The sequence below is a fragment of the Eptesicus fuscus genome, chromosome 3 (assembly GCF_027574615.1).
Source record: "Eptesicus fuscus isolate TK198812 chromosome 3, DD_ASM_mEF_20220401, whole genome shotgun sequence".
NCBI lineage: Eukaryota > Metazoa > Chordata > Mammalia > Chiroptera > Vespertilionidae > Eptesicus > Eptesicus fuscus.
The window spans coordinates 109262037-109278314 of record NC_072475.1 but is presented as its reverse complement, the minus strand read 5'-3'; positions in this window follow the sequence as shown (position 1 = coordinate 109278314).

Sequence of the window (16278 nt, the reverse complement as noted above, 5' to 3'; positions counted from 1 at the left end):
TTTCATTGCAATATGTTTTTAAATGTGGTTCTTAAGACTCCTAAGAAATTGTATTAATCTTTATAAAGTAGTTTTTTTAATGAATGTGATTGAAAAGTCTAGATTTAACTTTTCCTAATTTTCTTTTTTCTTGAACAAGTCTTGAGTATTGCTGTGAAATAATGTACATATAGAAAAAGAAGAATACAAATAATACTACATGTCTATGTATAAAGGAATATGAATCTCATCCTTATATATACTAAAGGAATAATTCTTAACTCCTTGGTTGTAATAAATAAATGTGGATTATTTTGAGACAAAAATATGCCTCAAGCTGTTAAATCATATCTCTCCAATTTTAGTAAAAGATGCAAACTGTGATACATTACAGCAATACCTCATTTGTGACAGAGTTAGCTTTTACACCATTGTGAACTTTTTAGAAAATCATACCTTTTCATTGGTGAGACTTTGCCAGTAGGAATAGAGACAAATCTCAGGGGAACAAGTAACTTCTTCCCAATGAATGATTTCATTTTTATCACATTTGCAATTTTACTTCAGTGTACTTACATTAAATGCCTTAGTCATTAAATATGCTTCCTTAAAATGAAAACAGGCTAGAAAGATGAGGTTGCGATGTTATAATCTGCTTTGATCTTGTATATAAAAATAGATGCTCTAATTGCTTTAATTTTATTTTGTATAAGATTATATTTAACTTATGACATCTTGCATATTCTGGCAAAAACAGGCAATATTCCTATATTTAAAACGAGTGGCAATTTAATGATACAAAAATAGGCATTTTTTTTGTAAATTATAACACAATTAATCAAAATTTTAAAAAAATTAAAAAGTGACAGTTCTTAAATAGCTCATTTCTTCTCCTTTGAGAAAAGAGAAGAAAACACAGTACAATATAAATATCCCTTGGGTAGCAGAAAATAGCTCTAGGTCTTTGGACAAGGATATAATGATCCCATCATAGAATTTTAAGGTTTGGAATTTTCAATTAAACTGTTCTATTTAGGGATAGTTTCCCCAAAGCTATGGGAGCAGCTTGCCCAGATTGGTTTCCTACCAGGTCAGACAAGGTTAAGATATAGAAGCAATGTCAGCAGCTTGGGCTATTAGATCTTCTGCATCTGTCTTATAGGGGTCACTCCACCAATTCTTTATTTTGATAGATACTTCCTAACATAGAAGTTTTCCTCTGGGGACTATCTGAACAATCATCATAAGTTTCAATTTTAGAACATTTTTAGCTGACATCCTCTCAACATTTTATGTGGCCTATATATGTGAACTTATGGTCTTTTTACAATAATACTACCATAGTAATGATAATAATTATGATCATGATGAGCACTGACATTTATTAAGGACTGTTCCAATATATGTGAATATATATGCTGGAAGCAAATTCCAGCAGGTTACAATAAAACTAGTGGCCCAGTGCACGAAATTCTTGCATGGGAGGGGAGTGTACCTCAACCCGGCCTGCACCCTCTCAGACCCCTCAAAGGATGTCCTACTGCCGGTTTACAGGGATCAGGCCTAAACCAGCAGTCAGACATCCCTCTTACAATCTGGGACTGCTGGCTCCTAACCGCTTACCTGCCTGCCTGCCTGATTGCCCCTAACCACTATGCCTGCTGGCCTGCTTGTCCCCAACTTCCCCCCCTGCTGGCCTGCTCACCCCCAACTGCCCCCGCTGCTGGCCTGCTCCCCCCCACTTTCCCTCCCCACTTGACTGCTCACCCCCAACTGCCCCCAAGCTGGCCTGCTCACTCCAAACTGCCCCGCCCGCTGTCCTAATCACCCCCAACTGACTCTTACTGACAGCCTGCTTGCCTCCAACTGGCCCCCCTGCTGGTCTGCTCGCCCCAACTGCTCCCCCTGCTGGCCTGATCACCCCTAATGGCACCCCCACCGGCCTGATCACCCACAACTGCCCTCCCCTCTTGGTCTCTAACTGCCTCTACCTAGACCCTGCCACCATGACTTTGTCCAGAAGAATGTCCGGAAGGTCTCCTGGAAGGTCTCCCAGTCTAATTAGCATATTACCCTTTTATTAGTATAGATAGAGGCCTGGTACATGAGTGGGGGCTGGCTGGTTTGCCCTTAAGGGTGTCCAGGATCAGGGTGGGGGTTCCCTTGGGGTGTGGGGCAGCCTGGGTGAGGGGCCTGTGGTGGTTTGCAGGCTGGCCACATCCCCATGGTGTGAGGGACCCTGCTGGGGGGGCGTGGCCAGCCTGGGTGAGGGGCTGATGGCTGGTTGCAAGCTGGCCATGTCCCCAGTGGGGACCCTTACCCTATGGGGGCATGGCCAGCCTGGGTGAGGGGCTGATGGCTGTTTGCAGGCTGGCCACGTCCCCCAGCGGGGACTCTTATTCCATGGGGGTGTGGCCAGCCTGGGTAAGGGGCTGAGGGCCATTTTCAGGCTGGCGATGCTTCCCGGCAACCCAGGCTCCCAGCCCCTCCTTTTTTTTTTCCAGCCACTCCTTCAGCGGCGGCCAGGGTAGGCTGGAAGCCCCTCCTTGAACAGAGGCCAGGGCGGGCTGGAAGCTTTGCTTCCTCCATCACCGGGGGCAACCCAAGCCTCCTGCTTGCTCCAGCTCTGTGGCTGCCTCCATCTTTGTTTGTTAATTTGCATACTCACTCCTGATTGGCTAGTGGGCTTAGCGGAGGGATGGTCAATTTGCATGTTTCTTTTTTATTAGTATAGATGCAAGAAGTTAATCAGAAGACTGATGGATCTTGGGGTTTCAGCAGGGCTGAAGATCTGCATGTTATTCCCTGTTGCCAGACAGCTGAGGGCAGTTCCCCCAACCTGATAATCCTTTACTGTTCATTAAACCTTACCTTTGATATGTATATCTGCTTTGCTAAAGGGAAAAATGTTTGAATAAAAAGCCCTGGGGCCAGAGTTTCAGAGAGTCCACTTCACTAGAAAATAGAGCCTCCCCTGGTTTCCCCATGTCTCCCAAGTTTATATTTCCTGTCTAGTCTCTTCATTCAATTTACGTGCAGCCCTTCTCCAGATTCCTGAACACTTGTAGAGGCGGAAAAGACCCCAACATATATAAATTTGTTAAAAGGTATATTTGCTTAATAAATCTTGACCTCAATCCTATGAGTTAGTTATTATCCTCTTTATATAGATGGGAAAACTGATGTATTTACAGTTTAAATATCTTGCTGAGTTTATACAACTGGTAAATAACAGAGCTGGGATGGTGCATAGGCAGTCTTCCCCAGATTTCTCACTCTTAATTGCTACTCAAACTATATACTAGTATATATACTAGAGGCCTGATGCACGAAATTGTGCAAGAGTAGGCCTTCCTTGCCCCAGCTGCCAGGAAGCTTCCCTCTGGCACCTGGGACCCCGGCTTCCCTCGCTTTGTCTAGAAGGTCATCTGGAAGGATGTCCGGTCTAATTAGCATATTATGCTTTTATTATTATAGATATTTTCAAACTAGTATGAATAACTTTATATTTTATAACATGGGTGAAATACAAGAGGAATGATATCATTACAAAGTAGTTGTTGTGATGAGGTCTAATGACCTACTATGTGAGAGGCATACTAATGACCTACTATATGAGAGGCATAAAGTGCCAGAAATACAACAAGGGTCTAAATGCCCACACTGACTTATGCTTTTTATCCCCACAGTTACAGCTCAAGGTTTCTATAATTCTTACCATGCACAACTGCTAAATTTTCTTAGTGTGTGTATTTTTTCATCTTTCACTTCTCCTAGAAATGGCTTCTATTTTAGTTCATTTTTTAACAACCTATTGTCTGTGTGTGTGTGTTTTTTTTTGTTTTTTTTTGTTTTTAAGAGGGCTTACCAAATATAGACCAATGATGGTACCATTTCAGCGACAACTACTTCCTGATAACTTTGCAGAAGGGGTCAGGTGGAATCCCAACTATAAGAGTAACCACTAGTGAAATGCAAGTGTTCAAGAAAATTCTGTTTGAATGCTCATGTTAGGATGAAGAAAGTCTTTTCAGGCAGAAAGTTAATATAATGCTAAGGGAATAGTAAAGACCAGAAGTGTTTTACATGACTTAAGGATCTGAACAAGGCAATCAGAGAAATAATTGGCCCAAAGAACAAGCCAATCATTCAGAATATAGGAGGTAAATGGAAAATTTAAAATTTTGAAGCAGAATATAAATGTACAGACATACTAAAGAGAAATGTAAATACCTAAACTAAGAAAAAATGACTGCAACTTCAAGAAAATTTACACAAATATACTTCTCTCTCTCTTCCTCTCACTATATCTATCTATATATACTAGGGAGGTAGTCTTATGCAGTTGTGGGAATGAACAACAAATAAGGTTGAGAAAGAAATGAAGGCAGAGAGCAAGAGTAAGGAATATGAGAAAACAAAACTCTCTTAGGCAAATGTAAAGATAAAGATAAAAATTCTTATTGAAAAAAAGAAGTTAACACATTCAGAGAGTACAGCAGATAAGTTATTTGACCTACCTAAAAAAGGCTTTCTTTTTCTTTTTAGAACTCACACACACACACAAGCTTATTTTAAAAACCTATTCTATGTTTTGATTTTAAATGAATAAGTAATAATTTAATCTTTTAAATGTTAGATTTAATAAGCATATAAAATTTTAGAAATGTCTTAAAATACGTTATAAAGTCTAATCTGAAATATTTATTTATTTATTTGGGGTGACATTGGTCAATAAAATTATGTAGTTTTTATTTTTTTAAATATATTTTTATTGATTTCAGAGAGAAAGGGAGAGGGAGAGAGAGAGATAGAAACATCAATGATGAGAGAGAATCATTGATCGGCTGCCTCCTGCACACACCCTACTGGGAATTGAGCCCACAACCCAGGCATGTGCCCTTGACAGGAATTGAACCCTTGACCCTTCAGTCCGCAGGCCGACACTCTAACCACTGAGCAAAATGGTCTAGGGCAATTATGTAGTTTTTAGGTATATGATTCTACAATACATCATCTGTATATTGTATTGTATGTTCACCATACTAAGTCAAGTCTTCCATCACCATCACCATTTATCTCCTCCTTTACCTTCTTCTACCTCCCCCCAAACCTCCTCCCTTCTGGCAATCATCATACTGTTATCTGCTTTCATGAGTCTTTTTTTTCTCCTTTGCTTAATCCCTTCACCCTTCTCACCCAGACCCTCAGCCCTTCCCCTCTGACAGCTGTCAGTCTATTCTCTGTATCCATGAGTCTGTCTCCACTTTAATAGTTTATTTTGTTCATTAGATTCCACATATAAGTGACATTTAACAAACAAACTGTGGCACATTCACACAGTGGAATACTACTCAGCCATAAAAAGAAAGAAATCTTACCTTTTGTGACAACATGGATAGACCTGGAGAGTATTATGCTAAGTGAATTAAGCCAGTCAGAGAAAGACAAGTGCCATAAGATTTCTAATCTGTAATATTCAAAATTGTGAAAAAAAAGAGAAAATAATTACTTATGGTTTTAACCTGCTAATTTAATAAAAATGGCATTAATATGTTAACGTAAATTCATTTATTTCTAATATTATTGACACATTATTTATTTTGTGTCAATTAAATGTCAGAGACCTCACTCATATAATTTCTAGGAATAACCAATGATGTCATTATTCTATCACTTATATGTTGACATATACTAGAATAATCCATGTCACAAAAGTTAAAGATACATTTATGCTTTGATTTCCTGTGGCAGTAATCATGCATAGAAGATTCAATTTAGGTTTTAAAGCATTGATTTGTTCAATGTATTTGATAGGTTAAAAAAAGAACAGTAGAATGTTAAAAAATTCAGCACTTGCTACATACTACATAGTACTCTGTTTCACAGAGATGGTTCTTGCTAGCATTCTTTCTTTTATATTCTTTTTTTCAATGAATGCACATATATGCTAAAAACAACCCCACATTATACAGTGGGTGCTGTTTGGTAATTTATTTTTCTATAAAGTATGTCATGGACATCTTTCAACAGCAAATAAAAGAATGGCTGGTTCTCTTTTATATTTTTTTAATGTATCATAATTACCACAGTATTGATGAGCATTCTGTTGTTGCCATCTTTCTTCTCTCTGACCTCCATCTTCTATATGTATGTATACACATCCTCAGACATTTTGGTTATATATCATGTGTGTTTAAAATTTTGTTACATATTGCTAAAAGTTGCTCAAAAGATTGTATTATTTTATGTACTTACAAATAATATAGGAGAGTTTCATTTTTCTTAAACTCTGGACAATAGCAGATATTTCCATTATTTTTAATCTTTGTCAATTTAATTTGAGGAAAAATGTCATTTTTCATTAAAATTTCAAATTTTAATTTTTAACTAGTAGAAAGGGTGAGCATTTTTCATATATTTATTGGTCCATTATATTCTTTGTTTTTTATGGACTCTCGATTCTAACTCCTTTTTTTTTCTTCTTTTTACTGAGGTGCCTTTTCAGATTTTGTTGATCTGCCACAAACTTTATATATTAGCAGTTTTGTCTCTCAAATATTTCAAATATTTTTCCACAGAAAAAAAATAAAATTTTTGTTTTTCAGTGAACAAAAATAATCTAACCACAAGACAACAGGAAAGATATTTTTCACTTTAAATTCATCTGGAAAAGAAAATGTTGGGGCAGCTGTTCTATGTTCTCTTTAAAATAGATTTCTGTAGCAATTTGAGTTAATTTATTATTTCTAAGATGCATTATTATTTGAGGATAGTTGAAGCCCATTATTAATTTATTATGGCATTGATAAATAATACAGAATCTAAAATATTGGACATTTTAGAAAAAATTAGAAACAAAGGATATAACCAAAAGAGCTTAATTTTCAGTCTCATGTTATGACTTATATGAGTTTGGACACAGAATGAAAACCTTGCTCCTTAGCAATCAAGGGCTGATGGCATACGTAGAAATGCCCTCCAGTTTTCCTTTTTCTAGAACACTGACAATCCATAGCAATCATATCAATGACATCTGTGTGGATCCTTTGCAAAATTTTAGTTTACTTCTTTCCGTGAATGGAGTATTTCCATTTTGTTTTTATTTGCTGACAGCAGAAAACATGACTCTAGTTTATTCACATAACAAATGGGGTGGGAAATTAATTCTCTTGGAACTAAGATTGTTTAGTTTGTTATGAGACATCATTGACATTTACAGCTTTTTCCCTTTTGTGCTATTCCAGTACACTGTTAAAAGATTGTGCCATAAATCCAAAAGCATGTTTTGCAAAGTTCATATCTGCATTTGCTACCTTTAATATTAATAGGAGTGTATCTTTGAAGTGAGTAAATTGAGAAAGTGGCTGAAACTATAGTTTATAAAAGAAGATTAGTGGGTTTAATATGCACTGGAGAGTAAAAGAAAAATCTTATTACTGTATGGAGAAATTACCTCATAAAGAAGCTAATACAGCAGGCTAGGGAGTAATTTTTAACAAGGTTTTTATGATGCTCAAGTGTCGGCGAGTTAATGAACTTATCTTTCTAGTTATTTTCAGACTGTAAAGATGCTCTCCTTTTCTAGTTCTTGTGCTTTAAAAAGTAAAATGCATTTAATCACTTATAATAAAACTAATTCATTACTTTAATAAATCAAATACAATCTTATACTGTACACTTAACTGGTGCTGCAATAATGCTAGCGACCAGTCAGGTGCTAATGTTTAGCACGGAACACAGAAAAGGTAACCATGGAGCTTATTTATTATTTAAATTAAAATATCTCATTTTGACAGCACACAGTCATTTTGAGATTTGACTCCCTTTTCAGCTATTGTATCCAGGAAGTGGAGACAAAAGAATGAGAAATATTTTGTTTTAATAATTGCATACCTTTTTCCAGTATGATCATTTAGTGTTTGAACTAAATACCACACAAACAACTCTGAATTGTTCATTCAATAGCAAAGTAACTTGGGTTGGACGTCAATAAATCCAGGATGTCTGTTTGTCAAAACCTTGCAGGGAACAGTTAAGAATTACTTAGGAAGAACATGTCTACATTGTTTTTCTCAAAGACAAAAGACTACCTGCTAAATCCTCACACTACTTGCTAAGAACCATTCTATACCAAGACTGTGATGAATTTATAGAAATAAAGTAAAGGGCAAGATAAAATAATAAAAATATGGTGGGAAAATAAATTCCTTTGTAATATCTAACCAAAATCAGATTTATGATAACAGGTTTACCATCTATTACTTCAAATAATAGTAGATAAAACACAAACACACTCACAGAATAATATCTTATTTTAATTTTAACTTTTCTTCAACATTGGAATACTAGTGAAAATAATTTGAATTAGAAGGTCAGTATAAAATCCTAAATACATTCCATTTTCAAAATATTATTAGACTTAGATAAAATACTCTCTCCTAGACAGACTAGGTGCCCACTGTCTCCTACTTTTATCAACTTGATAATAAAATCTTCATGGCATCATTTAAGATTCTGGTACCCTGCAGTCAAATACTGGTAGCTAGGGTCCTTTTCATAATAACAGTGCAGAATGCCACTCTACTGGACATTTATTTTCTCCTTTACTAGCCCTCTCCCTTTCAACACTTTCTGTTTCATACTACTCCCTTGGCACTTTCTCTGCTAAATCACAGTAGGTCATATTGAGTTTAAGTAATTCATGCTAAATTTCTAGCCAACTGGTAGATTAACAATTACAAATGGTAAAATGTCAACTTTTTTCTATCACTCTTGTATTGTGCTGACCACAATAAATTTAGACATAGTAGCAGGCTGAGAGTAAAGGTACCATTAAATTATTCTATACAAGTAGCTGCCTATTCTGAGTTTTTTTGAAGTTGGCTTTATCTGGTAATAAAAGCTTAACAATAATAAAATATACTCAGGTTTTTAAAAAGTTATTTGTTTCACACAAAGTAATTTACAAAATACTTTGAATAATTAAATATATATTGCTAATATGCATTCTATGTACCTGTGTTTACTTTAAACATAGGCAGGCCAAGAATGCACACATTCATTGCACCTAAGGATCCACTGTAGTGTTCTGCCTAGGAACTGGTTTTTGAGCTGCATAAGTTAGATCTCTTAAATGATATCCAAATGGTGTCAATCCAACCAACCCAATTTTCAAAGGTTATAAACTGGCATAGGGGTACAATTTCTTAATGCCAAACTATTTTTGTTTTGATGGAATAAGTATTCACTTATGTGTTCTTCCATATTGAGGGTTTTACTCCAAATTAATTCTTGGTTGTTGTAGAGAATTTGATAGATTATATGGGTCTTTCCCCAAGGTTTGGGTAGATGAATTTCTGGTGTGGAGAATGTCACAACAATCCACAGGGAAGTCTGGAATACTTGATATCACTCTGGAGATTTAGTTGGATTGTTGAATAGAATCCCACAATCAGCATGAGACTGAGCTCTTCATATATTATAAACCATCCATATATTATAAACCATTTATCTTGTCTCTTTGTCTCCCCAGATCACTCCTCTCAAAATCTTTAAGATCATTGTCCTTGTCATTATTCTTGTGTTTTAAAAGGAATGAATACTTGTGGGATGTTCTTTCCTCCTAAGTCAAACCCAGAAAACCGATCATAAGAGAGGATGTGTACAGTGGTAGAGTCAGAAAAAAAACAGATGGGACATTGAAGAGTTAGTATGTATGTGCTCCACACCTGACCATCAGTGGAGTGGAAATGGAGTTCATACTGTGGTTTTGGCTGTGAGGATTGGGCTAAAATAGATCTTAGCCAAAATACATAAGGGCACTGAGTGGTGAAATTTGATAGGGGGAGCAGTCATCTTGGCAAAGAGGCACTGTTCAAAGCCTCCAAAAATCAGAGAGGTGACCAGTTGGCAGATCTCCAAATGCCTGGTGCAACTGTGGGACTTGGTCAGTAAAGAGCATAATTTTTACATTAACTTATAACTTTCATTGTTTTATCTTAATTCAGAAGCAATTAATTTACTAATTTGTGGTGTTTAGGCTTTAACATTTATTTTTTCCTTTCTTTTTCCCCTTCTCTTCTCTGCTTTTTCAAATTTTCACCTTCTCTATGTTCCTCAGCTCCTCCTTCCCCCTCCCTCCCCTTCCCTTCCATTTCCTTCCTTCCTTCCTTCCTTCCTTCCTTCCTTCCTTCCTTCCTCCCTTCCTTCCTTCCATCCTTTCTTCCCTACTTTTCTTTTTTTCTTTCTTTATTTCTTTTTTCCCTATTATAAGTGGTACCATAATTGCTGCTTAGCAATATAATTGCTGAATCAAATTATATTTAGAAAACCAAAGACTTTTAAGAATATTTTTAAAGAAGGCCTTCACAAATACTCTACCAATTATATATGAGTTCTTATTCCTCTGTTCCCTCACCTACAGTGGATATTATCACCTAACAGTACTTTGGGCAATTTGAAAGATACAAGATTAATATGAGGAAAAGTACTCATCAAAACTCAATATTTCACACTGGGGCAGTGGGGGCTTGCTAGGGGTGGGAATGGCTGGAGGGGGGATTATTTGGGGGAAAAGGAGACATATGTAAAACTTTAGACAATAAATAAATAGGAAAAAACCAAGATGGTGGCATAAGGTATACACCTGTACATGCTGCCTCTCACAACCACACAAAAACTACAACTAAAAGACAAAACGAATATCATCCAGAACCATGGGAAAGCTGGCTGAGTAGAAGTTCTACAACTAGAAGGAAAGAAAAAAGTACATTGAGACTGGGTAGGAGGTGCAGAGGCACGGAAGAGCAGAGGTACGGAGGCGCGTGAATCTGGCTGGCAACTGGGTGCTCTGTTGTTGTTTTTTCAATCGGAAGGGAGATACAAGCTCCCTACTGCTCTGAACTCCAATTTCAGGCAAGACTCTGGGGACACAGACTCCTATGGGGAGAAACTGGACTATCTGGCATCGGGTCGGAAAGCGAGGGTAGCTTTCTCACAGAGGTGCTTGCAGGAATCATTACTGTGCGGGGGCTCGGGACATGGGGACGCAGAGGTGCAGAAATGGCTGACTGGCAGCCATCACTGTTTGCTATGCCCTGGTGATTTCCTGAGACCCCTCCCCACCCAATTTACAACCCCATCCAAGCTGTGCACAGTGGCTTTTGCATATGAATGGCCTGGCTTTTCGCAACCTAACCTAACAAACTGCAGCTGGGTTAGAGAGCTCCAAAACTTCCAAACCCCAAACAAAGAGGAGAAATCTGGAGATCTCGCTGTAGCTCCTGCTGGGTGGCCTCAGGCATAGCTGACTTTGCACCTCCTTGGAGATCCAGGAGCCAGTGTACCTGGTGGTCAGTGTGAAATGATACCAGATTTTAACTCCTCACATCCATAAGTGACACACTCAACAGGCAGACTCTGTGAGCACCAAACCCCACTGAAGCAAGTCCTGCCCAATAAGGGTGTCTCCAGCATAGCGGTTCTTCCATTATAGACATGGCGGGTCCTCACAGACAATTGGCCTGGAGATCAATTCCTCCCAGTGATACCAACAGCAATCAAGGCTTAACTACAACAAGACTGTGCACCCAACCCACAAAGGGGTACACCAAGAGTTTCTACCTCAGGTGATTGGGGAGGCTGAGCCACTGGGCCCTATAGGACACCTACCACACAAAGCCACACCATCAACACGGAAGCAACCAAAATGTGGAGACAAAGAAACATGTCACAAATGAAAGAAATGGAGGAAAGCAAACTACTGAATATAGAGTTCAAAACCAGTTATAAGGTTACTCAAGAATCTTCTAGAAACCTCCAAGAAACTAAGTGAGACATCCGAAGAACTTAATGAGACCTTCAGTGATCTTAATGAGAATGCCAAAAAAAATGGAAAAGGACCAGTCAGAAATTAAGCATACACTGTCTGAAATAAAGAATAATATACAGAAATTCAACAGTAGACTAGAGGATCCCAAGAATCAAAGCAAAGATTTGAAATATGAAGAAGCAAAAAACACCCAACCAGGAAAACACAAAGAAAAAAGAATCCAAAAATATGAAGATAGTGTAAGGGGCCTCTGGGACAACTTCAAGCATACCAACATCAGAATTATGGGGGTGCCAGAAGAAGAAAGATCAAGACATTGAAATATTGACAGAAAACTTTCCCTACTTGGTGAAAGAAATAGACTTACAAGTCCAGGAAGCGCAGAGAAGCCCAAAAAGAGGAATAAAGAGGACCACACCAAGACACATCATAATTAAAATCCCAAGGGAAAAAGACAAAGAGAGAATCTTGAAAGCAGCAAGAGAAAAACAGTTAGTTACTTACAAGGGAGTACCCATACGACTGTCAGCTGATTTCTCAACAAAAACTATGCAGGTCAGAAGGAAGTGGCAAGAAATATTCAAAGTAATGAACAACAAGAACCTACAACCAAGATTACTTTACCCAGCAAAGCTATCATTTAGAATTAAAGGTTAGATAAAGAGCTTCACAGATAAGAGAAAGCTAAAGTTCATCACCACCAAACCAGGATTATATGAAATGCTGGAGAGTATTCTTTAAGAAGAGGAAGAAGAAGAAAAAGCTAGAGATAAAAATTATGAACAACAAAGTGACAACAAATACATATCTATCAACAAGTGAATCTAAAAATCAAGTCAATAAAAAATCTGATGAACAGAATAAACTGGTGCATATAATAGAATCAGTGTCATAGAAAGGGAGTGGTCTGACAATTCTCGGGGGGGAAGGGGTGTGAGGGATGGGGAAAAGATTGGACAAAAATCTTATACCTATGGATGAGGACAGTGGCAGGAGTAAGGGCATGGGGTTTTGGGGGGTTGGAATTGGGTGCAGGGGAGCTATTGGGGAGAGAAAAGAGGAACATCTGTAGTAATCTGAACAATAAAGATTTATTTATAAAAATAAAATAAATAAATTCTATCTAATAAAATAGTAATATACAAATTGACCGTACCTCTGCTACACCAACAAGTGATGCCCACCAGCCAATGAGGAGCGAGTATGAAAATTCACCCAAACAAGATGGCTGTGACCACAGAGAAAGCAGGAGGCTTGGGTTTCCCTGGCAATGGAGGAACCCAAGCTTTCTGCCTGCCCTGGCCTGCCTTGGCCTCTGCTTAAGGCTACAAAGTTTCAATTATAGAAGATAAATAAATCCCAACAAAAATGGCTGCGGTCACGGAGCGAGCAGGAAGCTTGGCTCCGCTGAAGGCTACAAAGTTTCAATTATAGAAAATAAATAAATCCCAGATACCAGGGCCTGTGCTTGGGTTGCCGAGGGGTGTGGCCAGCCTGCAAACCACCATAGGCCCCTCGCCCAGGAGGCTCCACACCCCTAGGGAACCCCCACCCTGATCTGGGACACCCTTCAGGGCAAACAGCCAGCCCCCACGCATGCACCAGGCCTCTATCCTATCTAATAAAAGAATAATATGCAAATTGATAGTCACTCCAACACACAAGATGGCTGCCCCCATGTGGTCAAAGATGGCTGCCCCATGTGGACACAAGATGGCCGCCACAAGATGGCCAGCAGGAGAGGGCAGTTGGAAGGGACCAGGCCTACAAGAGAGGGCAGTTGGGGGCGATCAAGCCTGCAGGGGAGGGCAGTTAGGGGTGACCAGGCCAGCAGAGGAGGGCAGTTGGGGGGGACCCAGGCCTGCAGGGGAGAGCAGTTGAGGGGGACCAGGCCTGCAGGGGAGGGTAGTTAGGGGCAAACAGGCTGGCAGGGGAGCAGTTAGGCATCAATCAGCCTGGCAGGGGAGTGGTTAGGGGATGATCAAGATGGCAGGCAGAAGTGGTTAGGGGCAATCAGGAAGGCAAGCAGGCGAGCAGTTGGAAGCCAGCAGTCCTGGATTGTGAGAGGGATGTCCGACTGCTCTTTTAGGCCCGATCCTACCAGGATTGGACATAAACAGGCAGTCAGACATCCCTTGAGGGGTCCCATATTGGAGAGCTTGCAGGCTGGGCTGAGGGACACACTCCCCTGTGCACGAATTTTGTGCACTGGGCCTCTAATAAATAAATAAATAAGAATAAAAGTCACATCTCCTAAAGGCATTTATATAGGAGTGGTCACATAAATAAAGCTAAGGTCTTGCCCCCCCCCCCAAATAAAAAAAAACCTCAATATTTCTCAGAAAATGTACTATAAATTTCTATAATGAGTTGCAAGAGGGACAGTAATCTTTGTAAGGAATATTTTTACATCCTATTCCCTTGAGTTATCCTAGAATAGTTCAGCAAGATCTCCTATATCTTTGTGACCAAAAAAATCTCCATATGATAATTTTTTTCCTTTTTATTTGCCACATTTATCTTGTATTTTTTTAATTATTAAAAAAAATTATAAGGGACCAAGATGGCGGCATAGGTAAACACCTGTACTTGCTTCCTCCCACAACCACATCAAAATGACAACTAAAATACAGAACAACCATCATCCAGAACCATGGGAAAGCTGTTTGAGTGGTGGTACTACAACTAGAGAGGTAAATAAGAAAGCACACTGAGACTGATAGGCGGTGCAGAGGTGCGGAACAGGCTGGTCTGGCACCTGGGTGTGCTGCTTTATTAATTGGGAGGGAGATTGCCTCTATGGAAGCCACCTGGAGGAGCAAGGAGTTCCAACCCCACACCAGATCCCAAACCAGGGTTTCAGAGCTGTGGAAAGAAGTCCCTATGGGCAGTAAGAACTACAGACTATAAAAACAAGTGCAGATTGGGGCTGAGTGACACACAGGCTGCTAGAGACTCAGCTGCTCTTCTTAAAAGGCCAGCACTGTGAACTGAATTTACAAGCTCCAGCTTGCTCTGAGCTCCAGAGCCTGGCGAGGCTCTGGGGGACCCAGACAGATATGGGTAGAAACTGGACTGTCTGGCATGAGGCAAGAATGTGGGGGCAGTGTTTTTCCAGATGGAGGTGCTCACAACGGTCATTATTCCCATGTTGGGACCTCCCAGGTGCAGGGCTGACTGGCAGACATTTCTGTTTTCTCCGCCCTGGAGATTCCCTGAGACCCTGCCCCACCCAATTTACAACCCCACCCAAGCTGTGTGCAATGGCTTTTGCATATGAATGGCCTGTCCTTTCTCAGCCTAAAACCTGTCAAACAAGCTGCAGCTGGGTCAGGGATCCCCAAAGCTATCAATAAAAGGCCCAAGTCAGGCACCAGCACCAGTCTGCCTTGCTTCACAACTGGGCCTCATCTAAGCACTTCCAAAGCTGATATAAAGAGGAGGAATATGCATATCTCTCTGTAGCTCATGCTGGGTGGCCCCAGGCAGTGGCTGACTTTGCACCTCCATGGAGATCCAAGAGCCAGAATACCCAGTGGTCAGTGTGAGACCATACCAGGTTACAACTCTTCACATCCATAAGTGACACACTCAGGGGCAGACTCAGTGAGCACCAAAGCCCCACTGAAGCAAGTCCTACCCCATAAGGGTGTCTCCTGAAGAGCAGCTCTCCCACTATAGTCACAGTTAGTCCTCATAAACAATTGGCCTGGAGATCAATATCTCCCAGTGACACCAACAACAAACAAAGCTCAACTACAACAAGACTGTGAACACAGTGCACAAAGGGGTGCACAAAGGCTGTTCACCTCCGGTGACTGGGGAGGCTGAGCCACTAGGCCCTATAGGACACCTACTACACAAGGTCACTCTATCAACTCAAGGAGACTTAGCAACTACCCAATACATAGAAACAAACGCAGAGAAGCAGCCAAAATATGGAGACAAAAAAGCATGTCACAAATTAAAGAAATGGAAGAAAGCAAACTACTGGATATAAAGTTAAAAACCACAGTTATAAGGTTACTCAAGAATCTTCTAGAAACCTCTGAGGAACTTAGTAAGGCTTTCAAGGATCTTAGTGAGAATTCCAAAAAAAAAAAAAACGGAAAAGTACCACTCAGAAATTAAGCTTACACTGACTGAAATAAAGAATAATATACAGAGATTCAACAGCAGACTAGAAGATCCCAAGAATCAAGTCAATGATTTAAAATATGAAGAATCATAAAACACGCAAACAGAAGAGCAAAAATAAAAAGGAATTCAAAAATATGAAGATAGTGTAAGGAGCCTCTGGGACAACTTCAAGCATACCAATATCCGAATTATGGGGGTGCCAGAAGAAGAAAGAGATCAAGATATTGAAATATTGACAGAAAACTTTCCCTACTTAGTGCAAGAAATAGACTTACAAGTCCAGGAAGTACAGAGAACCCCAAACAAGAGAAATCCAAAGAGGACCA